At 32.8% G+C, this 18,691-nt stretch overlaps 1 pseudogene; it reads right to left on the bottom strand.

Moving 5' to 3' along the window:
- Window positions 1–5,848, bottom strand: part of LOC119189040 — a 7,614-nt pseudogene extending 1,766 nt beyond the window's left edge.
- Window positions 5,849–18,691: the final 12,843 nt, after the last annotated feature.

The raw sequence follows: 18,691 nt of genomic DNA, 5'->3' as shown, positions 1-18,691 counted from the left end.
TTTAAGTAATACCGTATATAATAAATATTGTTATGTATGTACGTACATTATCATTATTTCGTTCTATTTACAAATTTATAAATAAATCAAACGCACCGATATCAAACTCATATGATAAGTGCGAAGTTAGTTAAAATGTTTGTTCGTTAGAAGTAAACGCATAAACAGCTGAGCGGGTTTTGATAAACTTTGGCACACCGTTATACCCTATTCTGAATTAACATGGCCATTTTTTATCCGGGATGTAATTTGCATCCATGAGAATTATGGATGCAAATTACCTTATATGGATGGGATGTTTTTACTTTTTAACATATTTTTAAAGAGGTGGCCTGGTGTCGTACAGATGGCAAAATCAATGGCTACAGTATTTTATGGACTTCATGCGGTCGAAGCCGCGAGCAACACTTAGTAAAACGTAACACAGATTCTTATTTCATATTTTTGATAAGTAGTAAATATAGTTTAATTATAATATATAATTATTATTAAAGTGTATATTTGATAAATCCGATCGCCACTTTATTTACATACAACAGGGTATGCTTAAGTGGGTGCACTTCAGTGAAAAGGGCCAATCCATAATATAAAACGAGATGATCATAAAAATATATTACGTACTTACCAATATTAATTCACCATTTTATAAGGATAACGTCTAAGGGCCGTACTAGTAAATTCAACTCATTTTCATTCTCAAGCGCGATATCAGTTGAGACAGTCAAATTAAAGTCAGCATCTTAAGATTGTCGTCGAATAATTAACAGATATAAACAACATCTTAAATGATATCTTAAATTACAACGTATGATGGGTTTGATGGCCGAGTTTTGATTATTAAACAGCGCGAACTCAACTGACACGAATGAGCTATTATAAGATTTTATATAAAAAAATATTTAACAATAATTATGAGATAGACGTCGGAAACCGATTAAAATGCACGTCGCTTATTTAAGTAAGCCATGAGTCATGGGTAAGTTTATATTTCTGTACTTTACTATACGAACAAGGAAAACGGATGTCCTTCAAAAAAATCTAAAAAAAAATTAAGCGTATTTTTATCTAAGTACTGTTTACTATCACACTTATTAAAAAAAACTTCATTCATCAACTTTTTTAATAGGTTAGGAATAAACACTACAAAATCTTCATTTATTAACTTCAATGGCTATTAAAAGCTAAAACAGTAGGCACCTAGATAACGAAACGCTTAAAAGTGTAAATCACAATTTTTTCAGATACGATAATTTACTTAGGAGCATTTTAGGAGCTATCGTATTTCTAGATATTTATGTCAGTATTATTAGGGTTAGTATTATTTATTATAGTTTTCCACCTTTATATATTTGATAATTCAAAAGTAAACCATCATTGGCGCATTGCGATGCCATGGTTTAGAATATATATAAAAAAAACAATTAGCAATCGTGAGACGAGCTTTGTATTTGTAAAGTTTATTAACGAACAATTATTAACAAATGTAAACATATCTAAAACCAGTTTACATTGGTCATAAATAACTTACGAATGTAACGCCCACTTTACATTAGTATTTGTAAGGATACGTTTGATATATTATTTTTAAGTAATTAACTTATAAACGTTCAAAAATGAAGCATGTTTTATATTTCATCTTTCTATTCTAAGATATAATTGGAAAAGAACTAAAATTGGACCACACTGTATAACTACATATATATAATCTCAAAAAAACAATAAATACGTTGCAATCATCAAAAATAATATTATAAGGTATTCTCTGGTACGTAAATTTTCTCACGTTTTTTCCTTTACTTAAGTGAGCAATAATTAAATCATTAATAAAGAATACACACATAACTTTAAAATGTCATAAGAGTGCGCCTTGGATTTTAACCTGCGGACATCCGTCGCGGTAGTCCTTTCCATTCCCAACTATATTATCGGGCACTTTAGTTATTACATTTAATTGGATTTAAATGATAGAATAAAATAACTAAATTCTAATAAAGTAATGTGCTTACCTCTTCAAATACTTTCAGAGAGTATGTGTTATCATCATCCATGAAGTAAACCACACCTTTTTTGTCCTCCGCTGTTTCTAAATAACCTCTAAGCCATTCCAGTGCCGCATTCCTTTGTTCCACTCCACTTGCCTGTAAATTTAGTTTATTTGCCTCAGTTACATACACAAATGCAGCAATGTCATGGTTAGTTATAGCTAAATTACTTGATTATGAAATAGAATTAAGCTATAAAGAAATACAATAGATAACTCAAAAAATAAACACTCATAAAAACGTATAATAAATCTATGTTAAGGCTCTCCCCCAAGCAACCAGCCTTGAAAATTCGTTCCATACTTTTGTGGCGCACGAGTTACCGGCGCAAATGTGCACAGATAAATTATTTCTTTAAAAAATAAAATCTAAAGCATTTTGAAAATTTTTTGCAACCAAAAAATTTCTTATTAAATTGTCTATGTAATAGTGCAGACAATTTTAGTTGTATTTTCATTTTGGTATGAATGAAACAATATTCCTATTGTAAAGAAAATCAAAGAGCCAAAATAAAGATCACATGTTGTAGAAGTATGTATAGTGTTTCATTTTTTTTTCTAAATCTATCATAAATGTCAAATAATCTTTTAAAAACAGGGTTAGCATGCAGATTGGCAGAGAGGAGTGCCTTAAAAACTAACTTAGATATCTATAGCAGTCAATTTAAGTTTGAGAGCCCATGATTAAATAACCAATGAAAAGATATCAATAAATTATTACTCTTATAAAAAACAGATAATATTAATAAATATTAATTTTCTGGAGATAAATAAAATACAAAATATGAATAGATTTTATAATCTGAATATATAAAACTGTAAACAACTGCCCATTATTTTTTTTTAAATATTAATCCATAGATTGCAACAACCATTACAAAGACTTCCTATTAAAGCCAGACCAAAAGCAAAAAACAATAGGTCAATTAAGAAAGCAGATATGTCAATTTAGAGTTTATCCATGAAGTTCTACAGCTATAAGACAAAGCAATTTATCAATTATACATCAGACAAATTGACAGATGTTCCATTTTAAAATACATTTAGTACAATAGTCTGAAAAGCTGTAAAATAGGCCAGATGTTAACAGCATATGCCGTTTATAGAATACTCAAACTAAGAACCGCCAAATTAAATTTAAAATTGGCCTACATACACAATACCAAGTGGTGTTGTACAGTTTGGTTTTAAACAGGCAAATATTGATATCCATCACCTGAAATGTTTTAATGTATAAGCAACATAAAAATATAATGTGAGGGGACAAATTTAATCAGGATTAAGAAAGAAGAATTTATTTTAGGATTATTCCGAAATCTTATTAAAATATAAAATTACCAGCCCTAATTAGTATATTGATCCACGATGGGGCATAACTGTTCTCCGATACTGAGAGCATTTAGGTTTTAGTCCACCAAGAAGGCTTATTGCAGGTTGGTAGACTTCACATACATAAAACATAAAAAATAAATAATATAAATGATAATAGAATACAACTCTGTAAAAGAGTGACCATATATCATTAGGATCATAAATGAAACCTGGGTGCAACTGGTTTGATACTGAAAGAAATGCCACAAGAGAAGCCTTACAATCACTCATATTATTTCTGAATAAACAAAAATTTATTCTACACTTACTCATGATAATTGTTTACTGTAAGTTGAGAAGAAATTTAAAACAATGTCATCTAATTGCAAAATGCATTCAATGTTGACTCAAAGATAACAATGCAATGTTTACAAATTGTTTCAATGTAAAAAGATATCTCATCTGATATGTTCATTTGTAATAATAATTGGTGCTGTGTATATTTTTAAACACTACAAATGTATGCATTTTTTACATATTATAATGTGACAAGTGTTTTATGACACCATAAATTTTACTGAGAACTCGTAAGAACTACCCAGATTGTACAAATATTGGGAAATTGGAATGCAGATCGTTTTTTAGGACTAGATATTCTCATTGATTTGCTCTCTTTTTTGTTTACTTATTTAATTAATGTCTGAGTGTGCATGAGACTTATGGTTATAAAAAGTGAATCACAAATTATATTAGAAAATTTAGTGTTCTTACTTATTTTTTAAAACTTTTATAAAAAGAATGATATATTCCGTTAAAATATGTATTAAGGCTGTAGTTTTATATTGTAATAGGAATTGTAGGCTTACTAACACAAAAAATATATTTAAACTTACCATGCAGATTGAATAAAAAAACAATTTTGTGATAAAGCATCACATTATAAAAAATATAGTTACTTTAATAGCAAGTAACTAAATCATATTAATTACTATTTATTTCAATAATATAATAATGTAACAAAATAACAATAATTTGCATAATAATCACATGCCATTAACATTTATTATTAGTAATAGATATGTTATATTTACAAACATACCGTGGAATGTTTCGCCTTATGTGTTTTCACATTGAGATGTGTGTATTTGAGTGAGGACTCTTTTAGGAGATTCTCTACCAATTTTGTCTTGGTCTCTGAATCCTCGATGACGATCCAGTGAAAATTCTTCACCAATGACAATGTTTGTGATAACCTGAATAGAATGTACACCATATTAAACATGGCAATTGTTTTTGATTTATTTTAAAAGTGATGAATGGATTTTATTTTAAAAGTGATGAATGGATTTATATATATAATTTCCGATGAATTTACTGAATTAAAATTAATGTTCTGATTGCAGAGTACAGACAAAGTAAATATAGTTGAGTATGGACAAGAAAACAGTTTGTAAATAATTTTTGATACAACAAATTCAACAGGAATTCTCATGACGATAACTAAATATTTAATTACTTTATGTTAATTAAGAATGAATTGTTGTTGGTCATATGATTATGGGAATTTATTATTTACAGTTGTAATGTTATTATTTAAGACTAAACTTTTGGAGCATTATTTTGGACAGTAGAAATAGTGACTATTAGGTACTAGAAATATATATTATATATAAAATCAATAAAGGGATCAACAAAAATACTACTGAATAATAAAATCTATGCTATGACAAAACAATTCAAGCTTTGAGAACAAAGTAATGGCAAATTTTAATAACAACTTTTATTAGACTTTTATTTTAATACGCCTTGTCACAGGTTAGCCTCTTTGAACACAATAGTACTACCGCATTTGTTCTTGTTGACCGACAATCTAAACCTATCCCTCAGGAATAAATTTGCAGATTTACTAATTAATAACTTGGTATTTCTATTGATAAAGTGGCACCGTGCTGTGTCACTATATTCTTTGTTGAGTCCGAATGCAATTACCTTCGTAAGAACAAATGGTATGTATTAAAACTATAAATTACACAAGAATATTAATGGCACGCATGTTGCGATCATTGCCAAACACGTTATTCGAACATAACAGTTAGCACTAACCATAAATCAAGGGCAATATCATCACGAATAAACAAAAATATGTGCATACCTTGTGAGATCAGCTTTCTGTGCGAGACGAGCGTATGTCGGTGTAATTCCGTATATCGGCGGCAAATAACTAGACATTTCAGGACTAAATTGACACTGAAAAGCCGGCTTGTTATTAAATAAAACAGTAAGACGAAAACTAACATTCCCATTGCTAGATATTGCTTCTTTATGTTAACAAAAGACATTTTATTGTCGATAACTGCGCTTACGATAATATCAATTAAACCACACACGCGTTTGCATTCACTGAACACAATAATTTAGTAAGCTATACTCCATGCCTTTCAACAATATAATATTTCGTGAATTATTTCGGCCGCTTACGACGACGACCGAGTCCGACGGAAATAATGACAAGTCAGATATACAGATTATATAAAAAGTGAACTAGGATTGAATGAAACTTTTAGCTGATTAGCGCCATCTCTTATCGTAGGGACCAACGGCAGCTGATTAAAAGGGGATAGATTTTAAATTTAAACATTTAATTTATTTCATAATACTATTAACAGTCCATTATTTTTGTACCCAAGAAAACTGACGAATGTTTAGCACGTTTCGATAATATGCTGGTGTTGTGTGAAATTATATTATTGTTCCTCACCTAAAAATATATCACCGTACCTACTTATATATTTTTTTTTTATTTTATATTACTTACTTACTGATGGCAATAAGTGCCGATACCTACTTATAATATTTACCGTCCAAATAAATTTGAACTGGTCCATAACAGTGGCGAAGGGTCCATGTACCCCGATTCCTGTCGAGTTCCCTTTAGAATTGAATCATTAAAACGATTCGTAGGCCGTATGCATAATATGAGTAGCTAAATATTATGGCGGGTTTCCTTTCAGAAAATTTCACCTATCGCCACTGGTCCATAGAAAAGCAATTAGCACACACTGTACCGCCCAACCACATATTTTCGTATTATTAAAATGTGAGAAAAAAGGGTTTATGGTTACACAAATATTTTGTCTACAAATAAAATAATCATTCCCGGTGGAGTAGTTATATTACGAGTGTCTTGTAACTGGCACAGGTCCGAGGTTTCGAGTTTGAATCCCGAACCTGCCAAAGTTATATTGCCTTTTAATGCCCCGTATCAAACTGGAGTCAGATTTTTTGTGCCCGATAGAGCGATAGCCCCCCTCTTCCCCCATTAAACCGTGGAACGGAATACACACAAAGAAAAGTGGGCGCTCTATTTGTATCTCTGTCTACACTTTCAAAGATAACTGGCGTAAATGTGTTTGTCGGTGTGTGTATAAACACATATCTACCTACATTTTACATTCAACAAGCAAAATAACCAGTAACTAAATAAATGCAGCATAAAAATAGTCCCCTGTTGCTACAAGAAGCGTAGGCCACGCTCATACATAACTGGGCGCTACGAATTAGAGCATACGTAACCTCGTAGCATGAATCGCTACGGCGCGGCGCGGCGCTCGTCGCTCCAGTTCATTCATGCAACTTCACTTTACAATACAAATAGGTACCTAGTACTTAACTTTGTTTCGATATCTCAGCAACTTAGTTTGAGAAAGGCCTATTTAAGGGGAAGGTGTATTTCGTGTTGCCTCTAATTTAACTATATACTTATATGTTAACATTACAAAGAAATCATAAGTTGGGAAAATACTAAAATATTGACATATTTTTATCATATCTCCGCCTGAGTTATAGTTGGACGGATTGTGTAATTCTACACTTTGATTCTCCAGTCATGGCAATTGGTAGAATTCCTACGCAACGCACCTGTGCCTTATTTCAGAAAACCAACGAATACTTCATCTTTACAATATTTATCTGCCGGTGGACATGTTTTTAGGCTTTTTTTCACTTACAGGTGCAGTGCAGCAATATAAAAAAGAAAACAATTTACAATCTAGAAGTAGATTGTGAATGTTTGCATATATCCTTATGTTAATTCATTTTTTGTAATCATTATATAACATAGTTATCAGTGGCGAAGGGTGAAATTTTTCAAAAGGTAACCCGGTCTAAAAAAAATTGGCGTCAGTTAAGATATTTATTGGAAAACAAAAACGAAAACAACGAATTAGTCTTGAATCGAAATCGACAAACATTGACATGCCTACAAAATTACCTACTTTGCGTAAATAATTGAAACATCCATAAAATCGAACAATAAACGTAGATAATTCTCCTTCCATTAATCACAAATATAAGTACTTACGTATTAATTTGTTATAACAGCTAACAAAAGTAAGTATTCAAATTATAACCACACTACTTACCTATGATTATCTGTTTATTTTCAAAATAAACTGTAAGTAAATGTAATTTCTCCTTATAGAAATAGGTACCACGATCGCCAAACAGACCAACAGTTTAAATGCACCTACATGATAAACTTATATAATTATCAATTTAAATAATCAAGAAAGGTTATTCGTTAATTTTTGCTTGTATCGTGGTGATATTTTAAATTCAGTAAAATATAATAATATTTATTTTCTTCTAACAAACATTTTGCATCTAAAATCAAAAACTTTCAGATCTAAGTACTTCAAATTTTTACCATTTAAATACTAATATTTGAAGTCACATACTAATAATATACTTACGTAAAGGTAGACATTAACTGATCACAAAGTAGTTAGTTATTTCCATTATAATACACTTTTATTTGTAGTTTCTTTAAATAAACAAAGCGCTGGTAACTAAATATCACAGAACTATCAAAAAATAAAATGAATGACAATTTACAAACACCGCAACTTAGTAGCATAATAAATTATGACGTTTGAAGGACGTAAAAAGCGACAATTGTACAAAGTCGGTTAACGTGAAGCCGAACTAGCTCGGGTTACCTTAGCCCATATCTTCCGCGCGATTTCGACAAACACTGGCACAGAAAGTCATAGAAAGTGCTGCCACCTATGTTAAAAAACACACTACGACATTAAGCCGCTTGACAGCGGGTTACCTTGCACCTGTGGCGTCACAATTTCACTTTGATAACGGAATTTCTGGGGAACTAAATACAAGGTGCGCCATCTAATGTTATTTAAAATAAGTAATCGATATCGATTCAATTTAATAAACAACGGGCTATTGGCCGATAGATGTCATTATTAAGTTATCATTAATTAATAATTTAAGCGATAATATTGGTCTAACAAGTTTGATATTTCCAGTGAAAAAATGTAAAATAATTAATAATCATGGATATTTCTGCCTTTAAAATTTCGTCATATTAAATTTTAAAGGCCGAAATATCCATGATTATTAATTATTTTTACATTTTTCTTTCAACTGCGAGAACTAATCACTAACTAGACGCGAATTTAAATTCTTTACTTGCCAATACTTGTTTAGTTACCCAGATTAAAGCCGAAACAAAATGTATGAAAATGGACCTTGGGGTATCGCCTTAAGCTATTATAATTATTGTCTATTGTCTGATATGTTCTAAATTTAAATTTACCTATTAAATAATTTGTTTAGTATCACCGAAAACCTAAAAGGGAAGCCGGTGGGAATCGGCTTGTATGGACGCTTCGCCACTGATAGTTATATTATAAAACAACTTATCTTTAATATAATAATCCCATTTTGAGACAGGCCTGTAAATAATTGACAGACATAAAGCTATAAAATTCTATTGAATTTTTTACCCGGAATGGAAACCCATTCGATCGAAATTTACTCTTAACCTTTATAATTAATATGTATAAAGTACTAGCTGACCCGACAGACGATGTCCTGTCAACTATGAATTTGCAGCGCGCATTCTGTCAATCGCTGAAATTACTATTCTTAAATTTTCTAACGTTCCGCTCAACTTCCTTAATATTTCTTTCATAAAATCCTTCTCCTGACAATAACACACACAAACAAAAAAAATGGAAATCGGTCCAGCCGTTCACGCGTGATGGTGAGACCAAGGGAAATAGGGATTAATTTTATATATATAGATAACACGAGCTGAACTATAAAAGACGAACAGTATTTTGTATTAAGAAGAAAAACTATGCAGTGACAATAGATTACTTAAGGAACGAAGACATTAAACTATTTAGTTAGTTATAGACTGGACTTCAAAGCCAAATTTTTGCTCCAAAAGTTGTAACCAATTGGTAATAAGTCGGTGTCTTATTTGAATAGTCTATATGACGAATCACAGCGTCCTTACATATCAATAGAAAAATGCCCCGGCTTCGCACGGGTGCAATATTTCTCCACTATTTAATGGATGTTATTATACATATAAACCTCCCTCTTGAATCACTCTATCTATTAAAAAAAAAACCGCATCAAAATCCGTTGCGTAGTTTTAAAGATTTAAGCATACATAGAGACAGAGAAAGCGACTGTTTTATACTATGTAGTGATGAAGAATTTTACATCGATGGTTTACTATTTTCACGGTTGATTGAGTGACCATTACATAAGCGCAAAATTTTTGTATGAGAATCTTCCCAATGTCCGCTTTATAATCTTAGAACTCTTTGATTAGGAAGAAGGTTGCGTTTATATTTCATCACAGACAGATATAAATCTACCCACATTCTAATATTCAGGGTTTTATGTTAAAGAAAAATATATACGCGGGCTGTAGGGTTACGTGCCGACGCAACTTTCAAAGCGTTCGGCAAATCTAATAAGTCCGCAAGATTTTGCTTGAACTTACGTCAGCGTACAATATATCTTAATATTATATGTATGTTTATACGGGATCATTTTGACATTGCGTTACTAAAGAAACCACATACTTATCTCCTGAAAATAACACTTTACAATAAGTTACTTGAGCCGCAGATGTAAAATCAAAAAGTGTAAGTTTGGAACAAAATAAATATTAATAAAAAGTAATTTTTGTTTTACGCGCCCTAATACATTTACTACTACTCTAAGAGAATTTGGCGCAGCGGCAACATCATGCTTTCAGGCAGAAATACACTCACGCTCACGCCATATTCACATTTAACTACAAAATGATTAAAAAATCAGAAACTAAAACCAGGATTGTTGGTGAAAATATTCGTTGTTCATTAAAGATTTTTGGCACAACATCAGCAAAGGTGAAGACGAGTATGTGGTTTCATTTAGTAACGCAATGTCAAAATGACCCTGTATATGACTATAAGTCGTTGGTAGTAGCATTGAGCAGTATATTTTTTATCTGTTAAGATTCAACAAATCGACAATTTTATACAACAATTATGCTTTTGCTCGCGGCTTCGCCCGCGTGAAGGTGTTTTCCAGGATAAAATTCCACTGTTTGATAAAAGTCTTGCTACATATTTTCCCGGTACTTATAGGTTCAAACTAATTTTATCCCCAATCTATAATTTCAGTTCAATCAGTCGAAAATCTAAGAACATTTATACAAACTCTCATCCCCTATTTTATCCCCTTAAGGGTAGAATTTATCAAAATCCTTTCTTAGGGGATGCCTACGTCATAGTAGCTTTATGCATGTAAAGTCTTAGCCCGATCCGTCCAATGGTTTGGGCTGTTCCTTGATATATCACTGTCAGTCACCTTTGAGTTATATATTATATTAACAACTGAAGTTAGCTAAAATTGAGTTTCTCGAAGCCGACCACTATTTATGTACTATGTATTTTGAGACTATGCAATTTTGTCGCGTTCGCGATTCACTTTCACTTTTGTTGAGTTTCAGAACGCGATATTAGATCCTCCAACGCGCACGCGAATTTGAACTTTATGCAGAGGTAATAAATTACAAATTGACTCTCCATTTTATTTAGAAAACGTTTGTATGGGAAATAGAAAAATGCTGTTTTGAGGATTTTCCCGGCAATTATTCGAATTTTTCTCACCTTTTAAATCTTCCCTAGACCTCCACGAATAATTCAAGACCAAGATAAGATAAATCCGTTCAGCCGTTCTCGAGTTTTAGCGAGACTAACGAACAGCAATTCATTTTTATATATATAGATATACCATACATTTCACGTGAGCAGATTGTCCAACAAAAGCTTGTAAATGTAATGACATCAAATAAAAAAAAAACAATATACTTTCCACAGCATAAACCAAAAACGGGCGTACATTTCCTTGCAGAATATTTCACACACGCCAACAATGTAATTAACCAGGCATGAATTAATTAAAACTAGCTTAATTACGAGAAATTCTTCATTGTATCGCAACGTAAACTATGCGCGATATTCGTGTGTACTAAATGTACTCTAGTTTGTAACCCAAAATTACGTTCGACCTTTCGTAATGCGTGGGCTGAACAAAGCTGCAACAAATCGGCCTTCAGAGCTGCGTTGGCTAATGGATAGATTTGCATTTGCCGTATTGTTTTTCGAGAACGGTTGGGTTGGCATATTTTAATGAAAGGTTTTTTGATATTGTTGTAACTGATTTATTGAGATTGCAAACGTATTGAATATTTTTTCTGTATTGATTATGTTTAGGACTATTTTAATAAATGTCTTATTAATTTCTTCAAAACGTCGTTGTTTAAAAATTAATTCGTTTTTTATTTTTGATAATTTTACCTTGTCAAGACTCGCAGATGACTTTTTGTCGTTCTCTATTGAATTGGTCTTGTGAGTTTTCCCGCAAAAGCATTCCCAAAAACAGCAAATTTTTATTTTGTCCGGATAATTCGGAACGTGTGGCAACCATTTATAGATAGGACAGGGAGCTGGCTGGGGGCCGGCCGGGCTCACCTGTGCGCCAGACCCGTAGGCGCGGGCACACACCCACACAGCCGCGCCGCTGCACACGGCTGCGTACAGACGTGTCCACATGCCACCCACCCACACACGCGCAGCTGTAACAATGAAGGCTGTGGCACACAGGCGCGGCCCGCGACCGAGGCGGGTGCCGTGGCTCGGGCACTGGCGGGCGAGCTTTCCCGCCGCGAGGTCCTATCGGCCCGACCCGCGCCGCCCGCCCTTGCAAACCACTTGTTGAATCTTTCACATTTTCCATATTCAAGAAATCGCTAAGTCGCGCCGTGCGTGTTCCCGTTTCGATAGTGTTCGCTTCCCGTATTTTTTTTTCAGTTAAATTTATTCATGCCCAGTGTCTTCTGTGATGCCTACTCTTCGCTTCCGCTCTTGTTTCATCCCTCTGTATTTTGATTTGATCTCCCTCACAGTGTTATTATTACGGACGCCCCTTACAGGAGTATTACGCGCTCTCGTATATCTTGTTGTAACTTTTTAAAATATTTAGAACTGTTGTTGAATATTCGTATCTGTGTTACCTGTTGACTACTGCTATAGATATTTGTATTCGATTCTCAATTAAATATAATATATACGTCGCGATAAAATTATAATTATATCGAGCTGCACAGCGGGCCCGACATCTGGTAAGTGAATATTTTTTTCAAATATTAAATTATTATACATGACAATATTACGTTTTACAATATAATTTTATAACTTTTACGTCTGGCACTATTTACTACACTGTTATGTAAGTATACACTGATTCCAAATATTAAGAACTGCGAATGCTCGAAAAAGTGATTTCACACACGAATCATTTCACAGAGGAATCTCGAGTGAGACATCAGTAACGTCGCATGCAACAAGTACGAGCAATAACAATCCAACCTCCTTCAGACGTGTGCCGTATTTTATTTATTACACTCATGGTATTCCGTATTACAAATGATTTTATACAAGATAAAGTGCATCGTTATTTTAATGTTTCTGATATGAATTGGATAATATAACACTCAAATTTTAGACTTAATTATATGTAATATCACTATGGTAACATATAAAAACATTATAAATAGGAAAATGTCACATTATAATTGTGCATATTAATGTTGAATACTGTTCATGTATTTAGCTGAATACATATCGAGCCGTTACCGCCAAATTATCGTAAGCGACACTTTTGTCAAAAATGCGTTTTTTATCATAAGTAGTATTATAAGCCACTACGGACCTAACCCTGTGGTCGTTTCCCCCCAAAATAAAGCCGTTATAAAGTTATAGCAAGTGCTAAAACCGACAGCAAGAATTTTTGTCGTAAGTGCCATGCGATCGATTATTTGTAGCGCAAGTGACCCTATATTTCCCACATAGGTGATGGACTTTGAGGCTTTTACTATAAACAAACCTGTCAAGACCTGGTTATTTTGACAAATTTTTGATGTGACAAACATCGTTCTGATTGAATTATAAGTTGCAGATAGTAAATTCCAGAATTATCTTATAAAGGTACAAAACACAGAAATAGATCTAGTAGTAATGTTCGCAAAATATCATACGATTATTTCATAAACTACAATGGAAATAATGTGTGTCAACAATTTTTACTTAAAACCCTAAACATATCCCAAATATCTTTGAGATACACCATCTGAAATGCCAATAAAATTCTGAATACCACTCGAGGTGGCAGAAGAACTCGTCGTCCTCATAATAAATTAGATGAAGTTTCTACTTCGCACAGTTAAAATCATTCATTGAGATGTTGCCTGCTCTTCCCTTCCACTATTATCGCAATAAAAGGACTAAATTATATTTACCTCAAGAATTTCAGAACATTTCGTTTTCGTATTTACAGTATGTTGATCACTTGAAAGAAAACAATCTAGAATCATTAGTGTTACCAAAAACAGTATTTCGTTATATATTTAAAACAGATTTTAATATCGGATTCTATCTCCCTAAAGAAGACAAATGTGCTTATTGTGAGTAATGCAAAAACTTGTCACTTAAGAACAGAATTTTTTTTTAACAAACCACTGAATATTAAAATCACATTCTAGATGAAGAAAGATGCAAGCCACTGTTTTAGAATACCACAAAAATGAGCAAAGTAGCTGATCCTAACTCCTTATGCGTTTGCTTTGATTTAGAAAAAGACCTCAATACTTCTCATGATAAAAGTGTGACCTTAAATTTTATTAGTGTGACTTATTGTGACCCGAGAAAATATGCATACTAAAATGAACGTATATACGAAAGTGGAACAATTAATGGATATTGTTACGTGTAGGGGTGAAAGCCAAGAAAAAAAGAGGCTGTAATGAAATACTCACAGTTCTGTATAAGTTTTCTTTTTTCTTTATTGCTTTGAATAACGATACGACCGCCCATAAACAGTAAAATCACCATCCAATACCTTGAATCACACAGTATTGTTTGGTATTCCACTGTGCTCGCCATCCTGAGACGTGAGATGTTAAATCTCATTATGTCCAGTAGTTATACTGGCTACAATGTTGTTCCAACCGGAACACAACGACGGAAATAGACATTGCAGTGGTCACATATGAGAGACCTACCACTTATTTGAATATGATAGACCAAAAAAGTACCCATACTGTGGTTAATCTATATTCTGCTCGCTGTGTCGGGCAAACAGGAACCGTGCAATGATATCTATGTTAATTAATTTCTTGAAAACCGCAACAAATAAAGATAACTTATCTTTTACCTGGACACACTATGATGCTTTGTTAATTCTATTCATAACAGTTAAAAGATTTGTTCGTAATAAAACAGTATGGGCTCCCTCTTAGTGGCCAACTATCATTACTAATGCTAGACATAATCCTAAAAGCTACATTGTAAATGTTTTCAAGTATGGAGACTTCATGGATTGAAAGATCTTTTCACAAGCTTTATTGCTAGCTAAATTTAAAATTAATTTTAATTCTTTAAGAGTGGTGCAATTTCATAAAAATATTCCTATTATTAAATATCAATATGGATTTTCGAAAACAGTGACAATGTCGAAATAGATATGGATTTTATCATCAGATCGAGAGCAAACAGTGCTATCACCCAAAATTGACGTACACTTTTATACGCCGAAGGCCTCAAAATTCAGCAGCTAAATACAAAGATTTATAGGAGCTATGCAACAAAATCGTAATACCAAACAGATACCATCAAGAATATTCAAGTATGAGGCATGATCGAACCATACGTGATGCTTTAGCTGAAACGGATGAAGATAAGGATGAGGAGAATTAAATATATTTCACTTCATTCTACAAGTACTAGTACATAATCTGATTGGTCTCACGTTTAATATATTTATTATTAAATTATAACATTTTATTTTAAAACCATGATGGAACAATATCTGGTGTTAAGTGAAAACGGACGAAGATGGTTCGTACCAGAAGAAAAACTTTATTTCATATCATTAATTCCATTTTAAGTTTAACTAACCTTGATCTTGTTACGCGAAATGTTCAATATAACAAAAATATAATTTTTAAATATAAAACTAGGTACTATTTCATTTGAAAACCTTCTAAAATATTTATTTATTTATCAAATATAGTTTTTTGGATATGGTAATATTGACAGATCTTTTATCGTAAATGCCAAAATAACCTTAGATTATGATGGCAAAATTAATGTAAGCGACATAAAAGGCATAAAGACTTAATATTTTTGAGTTTTTTTTAATTATATATATAAATGTATGAAAATAATGAATGTGTGTAAAATTTCAGTTTACTTGCATAATTCCTTTTGAAAATATTTAAAAAAAACCTTCTCCTGTAAAATTTGTTTTTTGTCGGTTGCGCTAAAACGGCGGTAAAGGCTCGATATAATCGCAGCAATCAAAAAATTAACGCTGAAACCTTATTTCATTAAAAGGGTAGGGTTTAGTCGTTTTGCCTAAAATAAATGGATTTTATCTCGGCGCGCTCTGCTGTCATGCGGACGCATAAAATTCATAGCTTTATTTCCATACAGCCTTATTGGCGATGACGTAGCATGATGAATTGAAATTGTTGGCTAATGTGTACAGCCAAAGCCTGTCTCAAATTCATTTATCGCAAATGACACGTGGATTTTTATCGAAGCTATATGAAAGCGTTACCTTTACATGTTATGATTTATAATTTTTAACGCTATTCAATTCGATTCGAGATTGAAAAACAGAGTTTTATTATCAATACTTACTTATATCTAATCGATACTATGGATCAAAATTAAAGCTTAAAAAGAATTACAAACAGAAAAAAGAGTTTAAATATATCAAAGGAATTAAAAGGGCATATTATAATACACATACTTAATTACCGTGGGATTTGGAACCATTGAAAGCAAAATCCGCGATAATTAAGCAGCAGGTCAATTAGGTAATACCCGGTTAAATATCTTCGGTAATGAATACCTAAACCCTAAAATCGACGGAGTACTTCCTTTCTATGGCAGGTGTTAGCCTTAAACCTTCTCTCAATTGCAAACGTACTAAATTCCAGTGGCGCAACGTGAAATTTTCCGAAAGGGAATACGCAACATGTAGGTACTATATGCATAAATGCGGTCTACAAATCATTCTAATGATAATTATCAGATTCTACAGAAAGGGATCCCGGCAGGAATCGTGTTATATGGACGCTTCGCGACTGCTAAATTCAACAGCAAAGCTAACTATGTTGATTTTCTTGGACGGCTACCGCCTAGATTGAGCCCACCCGTTTGTGCTGCTGACACAACTGGCTTCAACACGGTTCAGAATACCACGCCTAACATATTTAATTCACCTACTTTTTAATAGATATTTGAAGGCATAGGTTAACCATGTTTTCACAAATCTTGACATTAAGTAGATGGATAGTTGAGCCTCAACTTTAATTGTTGAGAGGGTCTTTATTGTTATTTATTCAAAGACATGGATTGATATGTTAGCTAGTAAGTACCAGACACTAAAAGATTTGTTGAAAGATAATAAAGGATACTTTTATGAAATACAAAAATTATATAGCAAATTTAAAATAGGCTACCTCGGTGGTTTAGTTATAATGCATGCGCGGAACGGCAGCGCTCTGAGGTCCTGGGTTCGAATCCCCGGGTGGGCCAAAGTGATATTTAAGTGTTTTTGCAGTATAAGTTCGGAGTCTGGAATTTGTGCCCAATATGGTGATAGGCTCGCCCCCATCACATCATGGGACAGAATACACTTGGTGAATAATGGGTGGCCTGGTTGCGCTTCTGCATACCCCTTCGGGGATAAATACGTGATGTTGTGTGTGCGTCAAATAGGTATGTAGAACAATAACTACTGTTCATTTTAGGTAAATCATGTCACTAATAATGTCTAATTACAACATATATGTAACATGTCCTGGGTTTAACTCTTATTTTGTTTTATATTTGACATTTACATTTGAGATACGAACGTTAGAATGTAAGTAGAAAATGTTAACAACGCTCGGAATCCCAAAGCCTGGAAACATGAATTATGAAGAGCATGTTTTTGACTCAAAGAGAAAAATGTTTTTCTCATTACGTACTAATCTTAAAATAAGTAATATTACCTACTTTGAAAACGTAGTGAAAGTTCGTGTAAAACGTAGATGTTTTAAAGTTTAATATTGGAAGATAGCGTCTAAGTAATTTAGTTATCGTGATAAAACTTGTAGACACATGTCTACAGCAAACATGCGTCAGCTCGACCGGGGTAGTACCACTATTCCACGGAAAACCAACGTACAATCGGCTTGCTGTCGATGCACATGTTGGGCCAACATGTTTGATGTGGCTGAACTCGGAATTAGAACCAATTAAGACGATGTAGACGCTACTACAAAATATCGGTAAAGGCAAAAATGTGGTGTCACTAGTTGCGCTTTTTCCTAATTTATATGAAATGCGTGAATATTAAAAATATGTAGTAATTGATATTATACACAACAAATATACTTACATATAAAAAACCTCTAAAGTCGAATGCCCTCAACTTATGCTGACACATGTCCAACCCAAAAGGGACGTTTCGTATACAATTAATAGTTTAACAGTTCAAGTGATGCAAAACTTAACAATTTAAGTTACGTTACCGCTACCTTGTCAATAACCACACGGCGTGCGGTTTAGACAACTTGTATAACTTTAAGTTTTTGCTACTCCCATTTACAGATTGACACAACTCAAAAGTATTTTAGATTTATATTTTTAAAAGTTTACCAAGCGCAAATTACTCGGCTTTTGACGTCACAAACCCTTTTCGCGAGCCCTTTGATGTGATCTTGACTACGTTATTCGAGTATTGAAGTTTGTAGCTACTCCGAATTTGATCCTCTTGTAATCAATTTAGGTTCTATAAACCCGAAAATCCACTGTCAATCCATTTTTGCAGACAAAATTCTTGATATTAGCATTTGAAGTAAATTGTGTTCTCTTGTTAAGTAAACGTGGATTTTGATTTACGTTTTTCAATTTAATT

Source organism: Manduca sexta, chromosome 11, assembly GCF_014839805.1.
Source record: "Manduca sexta isolate Smith_Timp_Sample1 chromosome 11, JHU_Msex_v1.0, whole genome shotgun sequence".
NCBI lineage: Eukaryota > Metazoa > Arthropoda > Insecta > Lepidoptera > Sphingidae > Manduca > Manduca sexta.
This window is presented reverse-complemented; position numbering and strand designations above follow the sequence as displayed.